This window comes from Canis aureus, chromosome 12, assembly GCF_053574225.1.
Source record: "Canis aureus isolate CA01 chromosome 12, VMU_Caureus_v.1.0, whole genome shotgun sequence".
Lineage (NCBI taxonomy): Eukaryota > Metazoa > Chordata > Mammalia > Carnivora > Canidae > Canis > Canis aureus.
Window position 1 is genome coordinate 26,541,294 of NC_135622.1, and position 16,708 is coordinate 26,558,001.

The following is a 16,708-nucleotide window of genomic DNA, read 5'->3' on the forward strand; positions in this document are numbered from 1 at the left end:
TTTCATGATTGGATTGTTTGTTTCTTTGGTGTTGAGTTTAATAAGTTCTTTATAGATCTTGGAAACTCAACCTGTGCTTTATACAGATGAGCACGAAACCTCAGAGAGGAGAGAGTTGGCTTAGCCAAGGTCTAGGGCTAGTCAGTCAGGTCAGCTTGAGAGCTCTGAGACTCTCTCACTTTGCACACTACTAGCTCCTAGGAGCACACTCAGGCTGCCCCTTCTAGGCTGGGGGTTCTCCTTGGGATTAGTCATTGGCTTTTGGGTAGTTCCCTGCAGGTTTTAAGTAGCCATTTTACAAAATTTGGAATATGAAAGAAATTGAATACACAGCACTGCCACAAGTGAAAAGAAATTGTTTAAAGCACTTCCAGACTCTAGGGTCTGAAAAGAAAGCCCAGTCTGCACCTTTCTGTATGTTCTCATTTTCTATATGTGTGTGTGTGTGTGTGTATGTGTGTGTGTGTGTGTGTATTTACTAAGTCTTATGGATATTGAGTTCTTATTGGATAGTCTTTTCAGGCCCTGGGGAAAATAGGCCATATCACCCCCAGCTCCAGGGGCAGGTTTTGAATTTGAGGCCTAATAATTCCCAAAGGGTCCATGGATAGAATTCGAGAGGTGTGAGAACCTGAATGGGAGAAAACTACAGCTTTATTTTCCCTCACCTATGACTAGAAGTTAGTACTTCCTTAAAATGTAAATGTTGGCAACCAAAGATTAACAATAGCAGCACCAGGGACTTTGCCAGAACCAGAAGTCAGACATTCTCACAGGACCTTATAGGAATGGTAGGTACTATGAAATACTATTAACACTCACCACCACTTTGAAATAATATTAGATTGGACATTATATTATGTTATTTAACTACCAATAAAGAGCAGATACTGTGTTTCTATATTACAAGTATTTTAAAATATTTTAATAACGGCCTCTCAGTATAATTGGTTTCCTTTCTGATCTCATGTACTTTATTTTATGCATTTGAAAATATTATTCTAGCCTGTCAAAGGAGATCACACACCAGAAAAGTACCTTCATCTGGGGGAAACAAATCTGTAGAGAGTTACATCAACTACAAACTGGGTGCATCCTGGGGTTCGGTGTGTGTATTATCTTTAACTCTGGCAACAAAGTGGACAGTGTTATCCTCCTTTTATACACGAGGAAGCTGCCTAATATCACACGCTCCACAAAACAATAAATATGTTGAGTCCTTTAATAGAAATAGGGACAAAATGAGGGCAACACCATGTCTGATTTTGCTTACTACCATGTCCCCATGCCTGGCACCTCTCAGATGCTCAGTTTATGTTGAATAACTGGATGAGGAGACATTCAGTAGCCCTGCCAGGGGTGAGATAGAAAAGGCTTCAGAGGAAAAAGTTGAGATGAGCCCTGGGTCTTGGGGAAATGCAGGCTGGTGTAAGCCAATCACGGTACTCTGTTGCCCAGGCCAATTTCAAACGGGGCCTGTTACTTAGCATTGGCCCGTGAGATGCAAGGGAAAGTTCATCCAGGATCGGTTCTGCCTCTTGACATTGGAATGGGAGGCAAAGATACTTGGAGCCACTGCAGCCACCTTGTCCCCTTGAGAATGGCAGAGATGGGGCAAGGCCCTCGGCTCTCAGCAATGCTATAAACCTCTGAACTAAACGTCCCTCAGCTTCCTTCCTCTGGGCCTCTAATGAGGGGCAATCATAAGAAAGGTTATATTTAAATCTGTTTGAGTTGTTTTCTATGCCTTATAGTTAAATGCATCCTAGTGATAGAGTGTGTACACACAAGGAGTCAGGGGCTGTATCAGGAACAGCTTCCAGGTGATTCTAAAGAGCTTATGGCTCACCCCTAGAGGTGATGATGTGGGTGAGCAGGGTGAAGGACAAAATAATTGGAAGAAGGGACTGAGATGGTGTGATTTATATTCTAAAAAGAATACTTTGGAGGTAATGTAGAGGATGGGATAGTGAAAATTTGGTTAATAAATAAAATGGTAATGGTGCAAATATGGTGAATAAGGAAACTGGGTGGGGCCTTTATCTGCTCTCAGTTTGAGGAAAGAGAAATGGAGTCAGTAAGCATGTTCAGATTAGAAATTTGTTGTAGATCTCAACTTGCAGGGGACCCCCAAACTCACATACCTCACAGTGGACAGGCTGCTGGAGATGGTGCTCAGGATAGTGACACTGAGACCTCACCAACACCAGTGAGGCCAGCAGCATCATTAAACCAAGGGATTCATCTGAACCAGGCCATTTTCGTTTCTGGAATCTTCCCTTTTGGTGTACACTATTCTTTGAAAATCATCTTTCCGATTTAAGTGGTTACTCTCAATGAACCAGAATGCCCCCTCTCCCCACTTTTTTCTGAATAAAAGATCGCTTGCTATGTTTGAGTGTGTGGGTCTGGTTCTAGGCCTATCCTGGAGACAGAGGTGCTGCTTGTGGTGGACAGAAGAGTGGCCTGGGAATCAGAAGGCCCCATTCTGGCTCCTGCTTCTGCCCCTATCTGGCCGGGCACTGTCAGACATACCTTACCCCCTCTCCATGCTGCAGTGTCCTTGCCTATGAATAGTGGTATTGGCCCCACATTCTCTGTGTTCCTTCCTGGTTCCCACACCCCTGGGTTCTGAAACTGCCCCCCGCCCCCATTGGGCTGCATCTTTTATGTGCAATGGTTCTTCAGAAGGAGGGGATGGGATTCCTCAGAATAAAATATATTGTTCTCAGTTAGGTTTGGGGCCAGTGGTCAGCTGAATATTAAGTATTTTTAAAGCCCCTACTATGTGCTTGGTACCATGCATGAGGAGGCATCCTCAAGAAAAAGGTAGGTTCCACTCTCTAGTAGTTGCCGAAGACCTATGTGCGCCCTTCTCCACACACAAACATGCATCTGCACAAACATACATGTACCATATGCCCACACAGACATGAAGTGGTGGGAGCAGTGGTTAATTTCTTGTGGTAGTTCTGGGAAGGGAGAAGTCACTGCTTCAGTGTTGGACAGTCCATGAAAGCTTCCTAGAGGTATTGAGTCAAGTATCTTGCCAAAGGATGGTAGGGTCTAGCTAATGGTCTATTAGCCATTGTGGACTGATTATACTCCTCCAAATATTTGTATGGTTGAAGTCCTAAACCCCAGTACCAGAGAATGTAACTGTATTTGGAAATAGGGTCTTTAAAGAGGTAATTAAGTTAAAATGGGGTCATTGTGGGGGGGGGGGGCCTAATCCAATATGACCGGTGTCTTTCTAAAAAAAGATTAGGACACAGACATATACAGAAGGAAGATGATGTGAAGACACAGGGAGAAGATGGCCATCTCCAAGCCAAAGGAGACAGACCCTATGAGCCAGGCATGGCTTTAGGTGCAGGGTTATGAAGTGCCTCCTCCTCCAGAGCTTTCATACTGGGGAAGGCAAGGAGCAGGCAACAGAGAAATAAATACAAAAGTAAGGTAAGTCCAGACTGTGATGTGGCTGTGAAGGGAAGCAAGCAGAAGGTAAAGATGTGGTGGAGACAGGGGAGGGACAGGGCCAGCTTTAGGTGGAATGGTCAGGGGAGGGTCCCTGAGGGGCTGCTACCCCGGGCATGAGGACTAGATAGCCAGCTCAAGAACATTCTAGGGGGGTGTCACAAGCTGGAGCAGGAGCTTGGAGGTAGGGTGTGCTGGGGCGTTTGAAAACCCCCTGGCTCTGTCAGTTGTGCAAGAATATGGTGGGATGACATGAGCTCCCTGAGCCCTGGCAGGGACTCCCAACAGGCAGACCATTGTAAGCTCCAAGAGAAGGCTGGGACAAAATAGTTTAACTCCCATATTTAAAAGATCATTCTGTGCCACGTGATCCAGTAATTCTACTTTCAGGTATATACCTCAAAGAATTAAAAGCAGAGGGGCACCTGGGTGGCTTAGTTGCTTAAGCATCTGCCTTTGGCTCAGGTCATGGTCCTGGTATCCTGCAATGGAGCCCCACATCCCTGGGATCTATCCCCACATCGGGCTCCCTGCTCAGTGGGAAGCATGCTTCTCCCTCTCCCTTGGCCTCCCTCTCCCTCTGCCTCCTGCTTCCCCTGCTTGTGCTCTCTATCAAATAAATAAATAAATAAATAAATAAATAAATAAATAAATAAAATCTTAAAAAAAAAAAAGAATTGAAAGCAGAGAATTGAACAGATACTTGTATACCCACATTCAAGCTGCACTATTCACAAGAGCCAAAAGGCAGAAGCAACCCAAGCATCGGCCAGCAGAAGGATGGATAAATAAAATGCAATATACCCATACATTGGCATATTATCCAGTCTTGAAAAGAAATTCTGACCTGTGCTACAACATGGTTGAACCTGAAGACATTATAATAAGTGAAAGAGCCAGACCCAAAATGACAACCATCATGTGACTCCACTTCCATGAAGTACCTAGAAGAGGCAAACTGATAGAAAAGAGAGTGGTGGTTGTAGGGGGGTAGGTCAGGAGAGAAGGGAATGGGTGGTTAGTGCTACAGGGTGCAGAGTTTCAGTTTGGGAGGATGAAAATCATCTGGAGATGGATGGTGGTCACAGTCATTCACTATTAGGAATGTCCTTAATGCCTGGATACTTAAAGATGGTTAAAATGGTAGATTTTAGGTGTATTTTACCACAAAAAAAAAAAAAAAAAAAGATCAGGGGCACCTGGGTGACTCAGTGGTTGAGCATCTGCCTTTGGATCCTGGGATCCAGTCCGCATAGGGCTTCCTGTATGAAGCCTGCTTCTCCCTCTGCCTATGTCTCTGCCTCTGTCTCTCATGAATAAAAAATAAAATCTTAAAATTAAGGAAGGAAGGGAGGGAGGGAGGAAGGAAGGGAGGGAGGAAGGAAGAAAGGAAGGAAAGGAGGAAGAAAGAAGAAAGAAGAAAGAAAGAAAGAAAGAAAGAAAGAAAGAAAGAAAGAAAGAAAGAGAAAGAAAGGAAAGAGAAGAAAGAAAGAAGAAAAAGAAAAGAAAGAAAGAAAGAGAGAAGAAAGAAAGAAAGAAAAAGAAAGAAAGAAAGGAAGAAAGAAAGAAAGAAAGAAAGAAAGAAAGAAAGAAAGAAAGAAAGAAAGAAAAAAGAAAAAAGAAAAAAGAAAAGAAAGAAAGATCCATCAGGGGCAGCCTGGGTGGCTCAGCGGTTTAGCGCTGCCTTCAGCCCCAGGGATCGACACTCGTGGAGACCTAGGATCGAGTCCCACGTCGGGCTCCCTGCATGGAGCCTGCTTCTCCCTCTGCCTGTGTCTCTGCCTGTGTGTGTGTGTGTGTGTGTGTGTGTGTGTGTGTGTGTGTGTGTGTGTCTCATGAATAAATAAGTAAAATTTAAAGAAAGATCAGTCTGGTTGCAGCTCAGGCGGGGAGTGAGGCACAGCCTGGAAAAATGTGGGCCGGCCGGGCGTCTCCCCAGTGCTCCGTGCCTGGGGGGCAGAGGCTGCCCCCAGCATTCCCATCCAAGCACTTCCCATGCCCCAGTGTCGGGGACCTTGAGCCTGCAGCGGAAGCCAGGACTTCAGCTCTCGGTCCAGGCTCCCCGGTTTGGGACTCACACGGCAGCCTCCAGCCTCGCAGGTGGCTGTCATCTGGTCGCCCAGCTGGGGAGGCCGCGGGGCGGAGGCCGGGGGCAGCTGCTGCCCAGACCCCTTGCAGCCTGCCCAGGGCGGAGCGGCCGCGCGGCAGCAGACAGCTCCTGCAGGCTCCTTCCTGCGCGCCGCCCGCGGTGCTGCCTGGGCAGGCCCGCACCGGGGAATCACCCGGCCCTGGAAAAAAAAAAGGCGAGAGAGGGAGAAAAGCAGCACCATTAAAATCTTAGTGTATGAATAATTACATTTTAAAAATCCCCACATTTTTTTTTACATCAAAAGGAATTCTGTAATCAGAGGTTTAATTTGCAGATTTAGTGGCATTTGGCAGGTTAAAAGTAGGTGCTGTGAAGTGAGTAAGCGTGGGATTTGGGGCTGGAAGCAAAGAATGGGGGAATCTGCTCAGCCAGAAATCCCGGCTTTGAGCTGCCTCTGAGCTTCGCGCAGCCTCACTTCCTCTGCCCACCGCCGCCCTCGGACCGCGCTACTTTCTCCTTAGGGGGCGGGGGTGGGGGGGGGGGTGAGGGACGCGAGAGCGAGAGGGATCTAGCCCTCCAGCCTCCCGACCTTGCCTCCTCCTTCTTCTTCAAAATAGCTTAATTGTGGAGGGGTTTTTTTTCTTTTGATTATTTGCTCATCGCAAAACAAAACAAAGCAAAAAACAAAAACAACCCACACCAAAATCCTGAAAATACAGAAAAGCAAAAAGAAAAAAAAAAAAAGAAAAGAAAAGAAAACAAAGATCACCTGTAGTTTCACTGCCTGAAGGTAGGCGTGACTTTTTCCTCCTCTCTAAAATACTGTGGATAAAAAAAATCCCTTTGCCAACTAGCTCAGGCTTTACAGATGTGCAGGCTTATTATTCTCACCCCTACTTTTCCCTCCTCTCCTCTGGGAGTCTCCCTCTCTTTCCTTCCCCATGAGAAACAAAACAAAGCAGGAGCTTTGACACAAGAAGTCCAGGAAGGGAGATTTTGGCCCGAGAACCTTTCCAAAGCTGATGGGGCAGAGCAGCCTGGGGGAAGGGGCTCAGAGCAGGGGGATCCTGGCTGGGGGATGGGATGGCCTGGGGGAGCAGGGACCCAGAAGGGTGATTCTAGGGCAAACTTCCCGTGGGAGGGAAGGAAAAAAGCGTGAGTGGGCAGTGTTTGCGCCCCCCCCCCCATATCAATTACTCACTGGATATGGGCTCACCCCAGAAGGGTGATGGGACTGTCCTCAGCTGAGACTATTTCTACGTAGTAGGGCTCAGGACTGCCTGCAGCTGAAGTCCCAACAGCTGCGGAGGGGTAGGGGGTGGTGGTAGTTGTATGTCCTTCGGTCCTGAACAGGATGTGAGAGACAGAGGGTTTCTGGAACCCATCAAGGGCAAAAATCTAGAACCAGCGCAAGGCAGCTGCTCCCAGAGAAACTGCCAGTTGCCAGGCAGTGTCAAAATGCGTTGGTGAAGACAAATGTAGGAAGGAGACAACAGTTGGGGTTGTCCAGCAGCTCACCAAGATAGGACCAAAGTCCTGGGCCCCTCTGGCTGTTTGGCAGGGGTGGGGGGCAGGACAGGCACTTTCAGGGGGCTGAAGGCAAACCCCAGAGTGGGAACAATGAGTGAGCCTTTCGTGAAGAGGCTGCTGGCCCCACAGCCCCTGTCAGCACTCCTCTGTGGAATCTTCCTCATCACAGACTCTGCATGTATCTGGCAAATATTAACAGCTACCATTAATTTAGCGGGACTGTCTTATCCCCCAAGAAACTGGAGCTCTGCTCTTGGACCAAAGCCAGAAAATGAGACTAAAAGAGGTTGAGAAACTTGCCCAGGCTCACAGGTAGGAAATGGCAGAAAAGGAGGTTCAAAACCAGACACTCCAACTCCAAGGCTCTAACGCACATCTACTGGCTCTTGTGACCATGTTTCTCCAACTCATGATGATGAGCTACATTTTTTAAAGTATAGTGGATTGAAGGGCCACCAAGGTGATTAGAATCATGTGCTTGGATCACACCAGATGGAAGGACATGGTCTTCCAGATTAATTGTAGCAAGAAATTATATAGTATTATATAATACTTCTTATTATATAAATTGTGTTTTTAGTTTAGAATAGAATTGCCATATTCTCTACAGTAAGCCAGTGTATTTCATGAATAATTAAATAGATCAAGGTTTTAAATATGTATATTTTATATTTTTTATTAATATGACCCCCTCAAAATTATTTCAATTGAAAGAATTCTTTTTGAATTATTTAAAAACCACCTTTTCACTTAATAATAGGAGCAAACGGGCTGGTTAGGATCTTCCTTATCAGGTTCAACATCAGGTGTATTTCCATATTCTGTTTCTGTCACCAGTACAATGTAGCAAAGGAGAAAAGATCAATTTCCTACTTTGTATTGTTTGTGTTGTGTTTTTACTGTAGTTATTCTGATGGTTGGGAATTAATTTATTCATTATGAACAGCTCTTCTCTCAATGTTTTTAGAAATTCTCTTCATAAGGAGGCTGCTTAATTGTGTGGTTCTATGATTCAAATCCAGCGTGGGAGCACATGATTCTGCTTTTTCTTTGAAACTTCCTTCTGGATCCATGAAGATGATATGGGGGAGTAGCTATGTTTAGGATACAAAAAATGTTGAATCATGTCACCAATATATTGGTGAACATATGTCAGAACATGCAATGAGGCTGATCATGATCATTGAAGAATCACACCAGAGTCAATTGTTCAATCCCATCGATAGAGGCTATATTAGATGTCACATGTGTGTATTAGGTAATGCTTCCTACCGTTTTTCAAGATGGCATATCATTTTTAAAAAGCAGAGTGTCGGGATCCCTGGGTGGCGCAGCGGTTTGGCGCCTGCCTTTGGCCCAGGGCGCGATCCTGGAGACCCGGGATCGAATCCCACGTCAGGCTCCTGGTGCATGGAGCCTGCTTCCCCCTCTGCCTATGTCTCTGCCTCTCTCTCTCTCTCTCTCTCTCTCTCTGAGTGACTATCATAAATAAATAAAACTTTAAAAAAATAGTTTCTTTAAAAAAAAAAAATAAAAATAAAAATAAAAAGCAGAGTGTCGAAATTATATCAATGGCATGTATATGAATGTGTCTGGTGTTTTTCTTAAGTAGATATTTTCAATATTTTTAGAGCAAAAATATGGCTAATAGAGCTTGAGCTTTTCTGATGCAACACCTACTAACATCCCATAGCACACAGGCTGCACCTTGGTCTCCGTGACATATTGGTAAAATCATGCTAATTTGATCAAATGCACAAAAAGTAGAAAATGCCATGGATTCCATGGTAAAAGACTTGTGCTTTAGACATGCATTCTAGGAAAAACCGTAACAGGTTCAGGGATAGACTATATTGATAAAGTTTTTAAGGGTCCAGTGGTTTGAACCACGATCAGATTAACCTTCCAAAAAAAGGACAACTTACTGCACCTTTAAACTCCTGCTTCTGAGAAAGAAATGTAAACATTCTTGGGGTTTCCAAAGCTATATATTCCATGCTTAGGAATCCCACTGTGGTTCATTTATTAGGTGTTAGGGAAGGCTGCTAGCTTTGAGTGGGGCCCGGAGCAAAAGCAGGCTCTACAGGTCTAGACTATAGAACAAGCAGCCCTGCTGCTGGCTAGTACACCCTGGGAGATTGCATGGCATCAGACACATCTATGGTCTATGTCTGTGGAGCTTCTGTACACCCCAATAAAAGAGCAACAACACAATACTTAGGGTTCTGCAGCAAGTTCAAGGCATTTGCAGCGGAGAGCCATGTACCATTATTGCAAAAACAGCTCCTGACATGTTAGTAGGTTCTTGCAGAAATTTAGCCCCTCTGATCCTGGTAGTCAAGGGGCCATGAATACTATTAGAGCCCTAAGTCACAAGGCTGGGGAGGGAAGCAGCAGAAATCTATCATAAAATAAAAGTGATACATTGGGGTTTGGGCTGAAGTGGGTTCAGGGGGGATAAGGGAGCTGCACAAATGGATGACCCTGGCACGCATACCAGTCATCACTATGGTACCAACACGTCTCCCTCAGCTCCTACCTCTCATCTTCATGTGATGTAGATTTGTTTCCTTACTGATAAAATCTGGATAAAAGAGACATCCTTCAAGCCCCCCACCCCCCTCCGCCCCCGGGAATGTTGTGAGAGTTAAATAAGATAATAGACAAGGGAAAATTGAAAAGTTAAAATTACAAAATAAATTATAATTAAATACTATCACAGATGAAACTTTAAGGCTTGACTTGAGCCTGGTTGTAAAGGTGGGAAGAACTTGCCCTAATCCCAGGACTGGAAGGCTCTCTGGGACTTTTCAGACTAGGGTGCATGTCTCTGGAGGAATCCTCAGAGTCCCTATAGTGGCCCGGGTAATGAGGGGGCTCCTGACTCTTGCTCCTGCTGTCTCTAAACTAGTTCTGCTTAGATCTGTTGTTACAATGGGCACAGGACCAGATTAAGACCTTAAACGCCCTGAATACTGAGAAGACCCAGAAGCTCCCATCCCTACTTACTGACATTAAAGTGGCTCATCTAAATAAAATAGTCTCTAGTCTTGCTGATGGAAACATTTTGGTGCATTATTCAAATGGAACATTTCTCTCTCCCTCTCCCTATTTGTCCAGTGTTCTGAGCACATGCTTAGTATGCTTTTTGGATACTCTCAGCATTGACTGGGGTTTCACAGAAAGATTCATTTAAAAAGAAAGTTTCAAAAAAATTTAAAAAAATAAAATAAATAAATAAATAAAATAAAAAGAAAGTTTCAGGAGCATCTGGGTGGCTCAGTGGTTGAACGTCTGCCTTGGGCTCAGGTTGTAATCCCCGGGTCCTGGGATCAGGTCCCACATCAGGCTCCCTGAAAGGGAGCTTCTCCCTCTGCCTATGTCTCTACCTCTCTCTGTGTCTCTCATGAATAAACAAAATCTTTTTTTAAAGGGTGCCTGGGTGGCTCAATTGGTTTCACATACTACTCTTGATTTCGGCTCAGGTTGTGATCTTGGGGATGATGAGATAGCGTTCTGCACGCTGAGCCTGGGATCTTTCTCCCTCTCCTTCTGCCCCTCTCCCTGCTTGTGGTCTAAAAATAAATAAATAAATAAATAAATAAATAAATAAAATCTTATAAAAAAAGAAAAAAGGGAAGTTGCACTGTTTAAACTTTTGATTGAATCTACTGTCCACTTAAATCCCCTTGCCAATGGCTCAGCAAACATTTTCCTAACTCTGGCTTAAATACTTCCCATACTATTTACTATCCACCGAATGACCCTGGCACATCTTCAGATTATTATTAGAAAGTCTGGTAGTGAGGCCAAACACATCACCTTCTAGCTTCTACCATTGGGTCTCCGTCTGCCCTCAGGGTTCTGCTGAATATGTTTAATCCCCCTTCCACTGTCTGCCTCGGCTCAGCCAGGTGCTTGGGTGGGGTTCTTGGAGTCAGCCTGTCTCTTCTCTTTCTCTCCAACCCTGAGTCCTCAGAGTCTCCCCAGTTAGTGATAATAATAATAATAGCCCCAAATAAGTGGACTCACTGCATGCCAGGTGCCAAAGTCACACAGCTAGAGGATTTTAGAGCCAAATGCTAGTTTGTCTGATCCCAGGGTCTCTATTTTTAGCCTCTACATTATGATTTTAACTTCTCATCTAGTCTGAAACAACTTCAAAGCGTAGTCTCCTCAAAACATTTAGAACAATTGGTATAGGAAAAAAAATTCAAATACCCTCCAGCCTTTGACATGAGCATTGTCTAGAGCCTGAGATACTAAATCAAGGAGTCTTCACTTGTCAGTCAAAGGCCCTGCCCCTATGTTAGATCTGTTCATGCTTCTCCTTTAAGGAGGCATCTCTTAGGTGAGGGGGCAGGGCAGTAGCTAACTATGTCCTTTGGCAGCAGGGAAGAGTCACTGGATCTGCTGAATGTTCTCTGGATTATCACTAACATCTGCAGTGATCTCCTGTCCATCTGTGTGATATTTTCCCCATAGGAAGTTCATGGCTGAGGTGTCATTGGCACCTCACTAAAGCCAAGGCAGGTGGGGACTTCTGACTTGTGAGCTTTGGTCTTATGACCGTGCTCTCACTCTAAGGACAGCTGGGTAAGGAATTTCATAAGTTTCTGCTTCCTTAGTGTGAGGTGGGCTCTTCTCACCAAGATTTATAAGTAGGGAATTCTTCCCACATAAGAAGAGAGATCAAATGTGATGAACCAAAACGTGTCCACACCTCCGTAGGTATGAAATTCCCAAGTCTTTTTCTTTAATGAATCAACTCATATTTAACTCATATTTATCAAGTCCAAGGTCCCTGTAAGGAACAGTGAATGGGAAGGTGACTGTCTCATTTAGTTGAAACCTCAGATCTCCAATGTACTCAAGGTCTTTCGGTTCCTGTATGCACTAAGCCTACACTGGGCTCTTTATTTAAAAGACCAGAGATCAGATTGGGGGGTGAGAGGAATTCAAGTGATTGGCCTTACCCTCTCAGATTTAAAACACCCAATGATTAAAATCCTCAACTCTCATCCTAATACAGGGCTTACACAGGGCTGTCACTGTGGTATTCCTAAAACATAAAATTGTGTCACCTCCACAGCTCAGGAATCATTGATTAATCTCCATTACTTAGAGGCTAACCCATTCATTCATTCATTTATCTATATCCATTCATCCACTTAAAGTGTATCTGTGCCTATTATGTGCCAGGTATAGTGCTAGACAATTGAGACATAAAGATGAAAGCCATGGGCTCAGCCCCCCGGGAGATCAGAGGGTACAAGGAGATAGACATGAACACAGTTACATTCGGAGAGGCGGGAACACATGCAGCAGTGTGTCCTTAATGCTTCTTGCTGAAATGCCCTCCTCAGTAGGCACACCACTCCCCCTCCATCCCCCACACCTATACCTATATCCTGTAAATCCTGCGCTTCCTTCGAATCTAATCTAGACATCTCCCCGGGAGATCTTCAGTGTTTCTCTGTGTTCTGAATGCTGGAATCTCCTGGAGAGTGGTATAAGGTGGGGCAGGAGGGCCCATGGAATTTTTACTGTGCTTCCTGCAACACCCTGTAGAACACACTCTTAGCATCTAACAGGATGATTCCTCTGGTTTCTCTTCCCACAAAATCAACACATGTTTGGTGATGCCTTTCTGGAAGATGAAAACACATTTTCATTTTTCAGTACCTGAATATGATGTGGTTACTCCCCAAAGTCACATTCACCATATGCTCTGCACCTGGTAGGCCCTCAGTGACCATCTGTGGGGTTTGTTCAGGGGCTCATCTCCTGCCTCAACCAGGCCCACATAGGGCAGGGCTCCCCAAGTCAGGGGCTCCCTAAGACAGCTGGGGGGCTAAGGGAGAGCTTTGCTGCTTGGGGGGATGCTCCGCCTCCATCAGCTCTAAGTGAGGAATCTGAGCCCAGAAGATAAAATGGTTTTCTGCCTGATGGAACTTGCCGCTTCTCAGATTGGCCAGCGGAGCTTTGGTTTCCGGCCAAGTCCATGGTGGGCTTCCCTGCTTTGATGTGGTTTTACAAGGAAAACATCCGCAAATGAGCAACAACTAACAGAATCTCTTTCTCTCTTAGTCCACCTTGAGTTTTTTAAAAAGAAGTGCTAATTAGCTTCTTGGAGTTGGTTGGGGCTGGAAGCCACCGCCCCTCTAGAGGAGACAAGGGTATAGGGCTTCAGAGTCGGAATAAAAGTATATGTTTAGATGAATGTGAGATCTCCAAACAGTTACTCAAACGTGTGTCATTGGTGGTAAGGGGAAGGGAGGTAATTTGGAATTAGGACATGTGGGCCCTGAATCACTCAGGCTCTACCTCTTGGTTAAGGTATACCATTTTGTTTCTGAGCCTCGGCTTTCTCATCCATAAAATGGAAAGGCCAGTCAAATCACCACCTCTGTACTAATAAACTCCAATGAAATGGTACCTGTCAAAGCCCTGTGTAATCTGTACGGCTCTATCCACAGTAGGTATTAACCAGGGACAAATAACCAACCCCAAAATAAGACAAAAAAATTGTTTATGAATATCAGAGGTGTGGATCCCTGGGTGGCTCAGCGATTTAGCGCCTGCCTTAGGCCCAGGGCGTGATCCTGGAGACCCGGGATTGATTCCCGTGTCAGGCTCCCTGAGTGGAGCCTGCTTCTCCCTCTGCCTGTGTCTCTGCCTCTCTCTCTCTCTCTCTCTGTCTCTCATGAATAAATAAATAAAATCTTTAAAAAAATATATCCGAGGAAAAACATGTTGATCAACTCTTTTTGAAAAAAAAAAAAGGCTTTTCATTGAACTAGATACACTTTGTATCACAATGGCAATAACAAAAGAGCTTACACAAATAAATTTAATGCTAAAAACATTTAAACCTGTCTCTTTTTTTGTCATTGTTCTTGCAGAACATTTTAACTTTTTATTTTTAAGCGATTATAGATTCACAGGAGGTTGCAAAAACAATGTGTAGGGAGGTCTATGCACCTTTTGCCCAGCCTATCCCGAGCCTACTCCCTACATCTTACAGAGCCTCTCAAACCAGGCAGCTGACATTGGCATCATCCAGAGAATTTGCTTAGATCTCACCGGTTTTACAAGCACTCATTTGTGTCTGTGTATACATAGCTCTGTGCAATTATCAAACATGTAGCTTTGTGTAACCACCTCTACCATCAAGATTCAGAACTGTTCTATCACCACAGGGCCCCCGTTGCCAGCCCTTCATAGATTCTCATCCTTTCCCCAGTCTCCAGGTCTCCAGCCCTGGTAACCACTGATCTCTTCTCTATCACTATGGTTTTGATAGTTCAAGAATGTTATATAAGTGGATCATACAATATGTAACCGTTTGAAATTGTTTTTTTTTTTAACTTAGCATAATCTGCTTGAGGTCCCCATGCAAGTTGTTGCATGTATCAATAGTTTATATATTTCCTTTGCTGAGTAGGATTGATGATGCAGAGGTACCTTGGTTTGTTTAGACCCTAAAGGACAATTGGGTTGCAACTATTTCTTATAAAAGAAGGGAAGCATTGTTTGGTTCTATCAATAGATATTTATGGAGTCACCCCATGCATCATGTTCTACCATAAGTATTGTAGCAGTATTGAGAGAAAGATGATAAACCCACAAAGAGAATGATTGGAGGAGGTAATTAAGGGTGTGAAGGAACCAAAAGACCAGCAGAGCAGAGTGTGCAGGACTCCTTCAGAGGGGAGGTTGGAGGGGGCCCCTCTGAGGGAACTTCATTTAAATCAAGACCTGAATGAGGAGGAATCAACCCTTCAAAAAGCCCTGGTAGGAACATTCTAGGCAGAAAGAACAGCAAGAGCAAATACCCTGAGTGGGCCTGTGCCTGGCTGTTTGGGAAACGAAAGGGGGCGCAGGAAACATGAAGGCAGGCTTAGGAGTGACCGAAGAAGCAGGCAGGGCTAGATCAGGCAAGGCCTGTAACCTGCAGAGAAGAGTTTGGATTTTATTCTAAGGATTTTGAGCAAGGGTAGACATGATGCCATTAATCTTTTAAAAGATCACTCTAGAGTCTAGGGACAAACTCTATTTTAAGCCTCTAGGTGTAATTTCCCTGAGTAACTACTCATTTATTATTCACAAACCTTTGAACTAGAATTGAATGCTAACAGCCTGAGTAGCTACTGGTCATGTGGGACTAGCCCCTCTCAGTCGAAGGGGAGTCCCTGGAGGATATACAGGGACAAACATTTTCTGCAGCTCCCAAGCCAGTGGCTCAACAAGTATAGATTCACACAGAAGAATCTGTGAATGTTTTTTTAATAGATACCCATTGGATTTCACTTGGACTCTGTTAGAACTTGCTACCCTCCCCCTGCCTGTGCCACTGTGCACCTGGCTCCCATCCCTTAGTCCCCAGTCAATGGCAGAGGTGAGAAGAGAAGGGATGAGTGAGCAGAATAAAGGGAGATACTTCATCAGGCCTTAGAGAGCTCTTGGTCTGCTTGAGGGATTGGTGGCTGGGTTAGGAAAGAGAGAGAGAATGAGAGAGAGTAGAACAAGAAAAGAGCAGTGCAGGCTGACATGGGAGACAGGAAGGGACATTAAGAGTCCAGGCCCAGCCCTGGTAGTGGGGAACAGTCATTTTGCCCCTCTGGACTTGTGTGCCCTCATCAATGGCCTGTATGTTCTGGTCAGAGGATGATTTCTATCTGTAGGATAAGCCAGTTCAGGACAAACATGCCTTTCTCCGTGGCTGACCTGCCGGAGTGAGAGTGAAGGGATATTGAGGTCAGGCAAATGTGGGACTATCTCCCTCCTTCAACATAGTGGGGTAAAGTCTAGAAACTGAACGATCTCTAAAAGCCAACACCAGAAATTGACCGTGTGCATACAGGTTGCCTTACGGCCTCCAATTCTGGATAACTCATATTAAGAGAATCTGGTATACAAAAATTTAATTTGCCTAACTGATAGACGAGGGCAGGCCAGGCAAACCATGACCTACATGCCAAATCTAGCCCACTGCCTATTTTGGTATGGCCCACAATCTAAGAATGGTTTTATATTTTTAAATAGTTGTGGGGGGAGGGTGGGGAAATCAAAAGATGAATGACATTTTGTCACTGTAAAAATGATATGAAACTCAAATTTCAGTGTCCATAAAGTTCCATGAGAACACACTGATTTGTTTAAGTCCTGTCTATGGTTGATTTTGTGCTCCAAGGGCAGAGATGAATAGTCTGACAGCCTAAAATATGTCCTTTCCAGGCTTCTACAAAAGTTTGCAGATCCCTGTGGTGGGCAGGCTCTAAATGGCCCCATGACTGTTGCTTTCAGGTGTTCTCACCTCTGTGGAATCCCTCCCCTTGAGCGTGGACAGGACCTGTGACTGACTTCTAACCAATAGAATGCAGCAAAGGCTGCCATGCCCCCTGATGACGCCACACAGGGCTGTAAGCCCGCCTTGCTACCAGACTGGCTCCCTTTGCAGCTTTGGCAAAGCCACCTGCTGTGTTGTGAGCCACCTTACAGAGAGACTCCTGTGACAAGAAACCGGGGGTTGGCAGCAGAAAAGAGCAGGCAAGGGACTGAAGCCCTCATCCAACGACGAGCAAGGACTGAAATCCTGCCAACTGCCAC

At 44.9% G+C, this 16,708-nt stretch overlaps 1 long non-coding RNA gene across 1 annotated transcript; it reads right to left on the reverse strand.

Moving 5' to 3' along the window:
- Positions 1-7,787: 7,787 nt before the first annotated feature.
- On the reverse strand, positions 7,788-16,482 carry LOC144280805 (uncharacterized). The gene is made up of 3 exons (XR_013349215.1): positions 16,416-16,482; positions 12,501-12,746; positions 7,788-8,190 (listed from the first exon to the last, which is right to left on the reverse strand). It is a non-coding gene; the product is annotated as an uncharacterized LOC144280805 (long non-coding RNA).
- Positions 16,483-16,708: the final 226 nt, after the last annotated feature.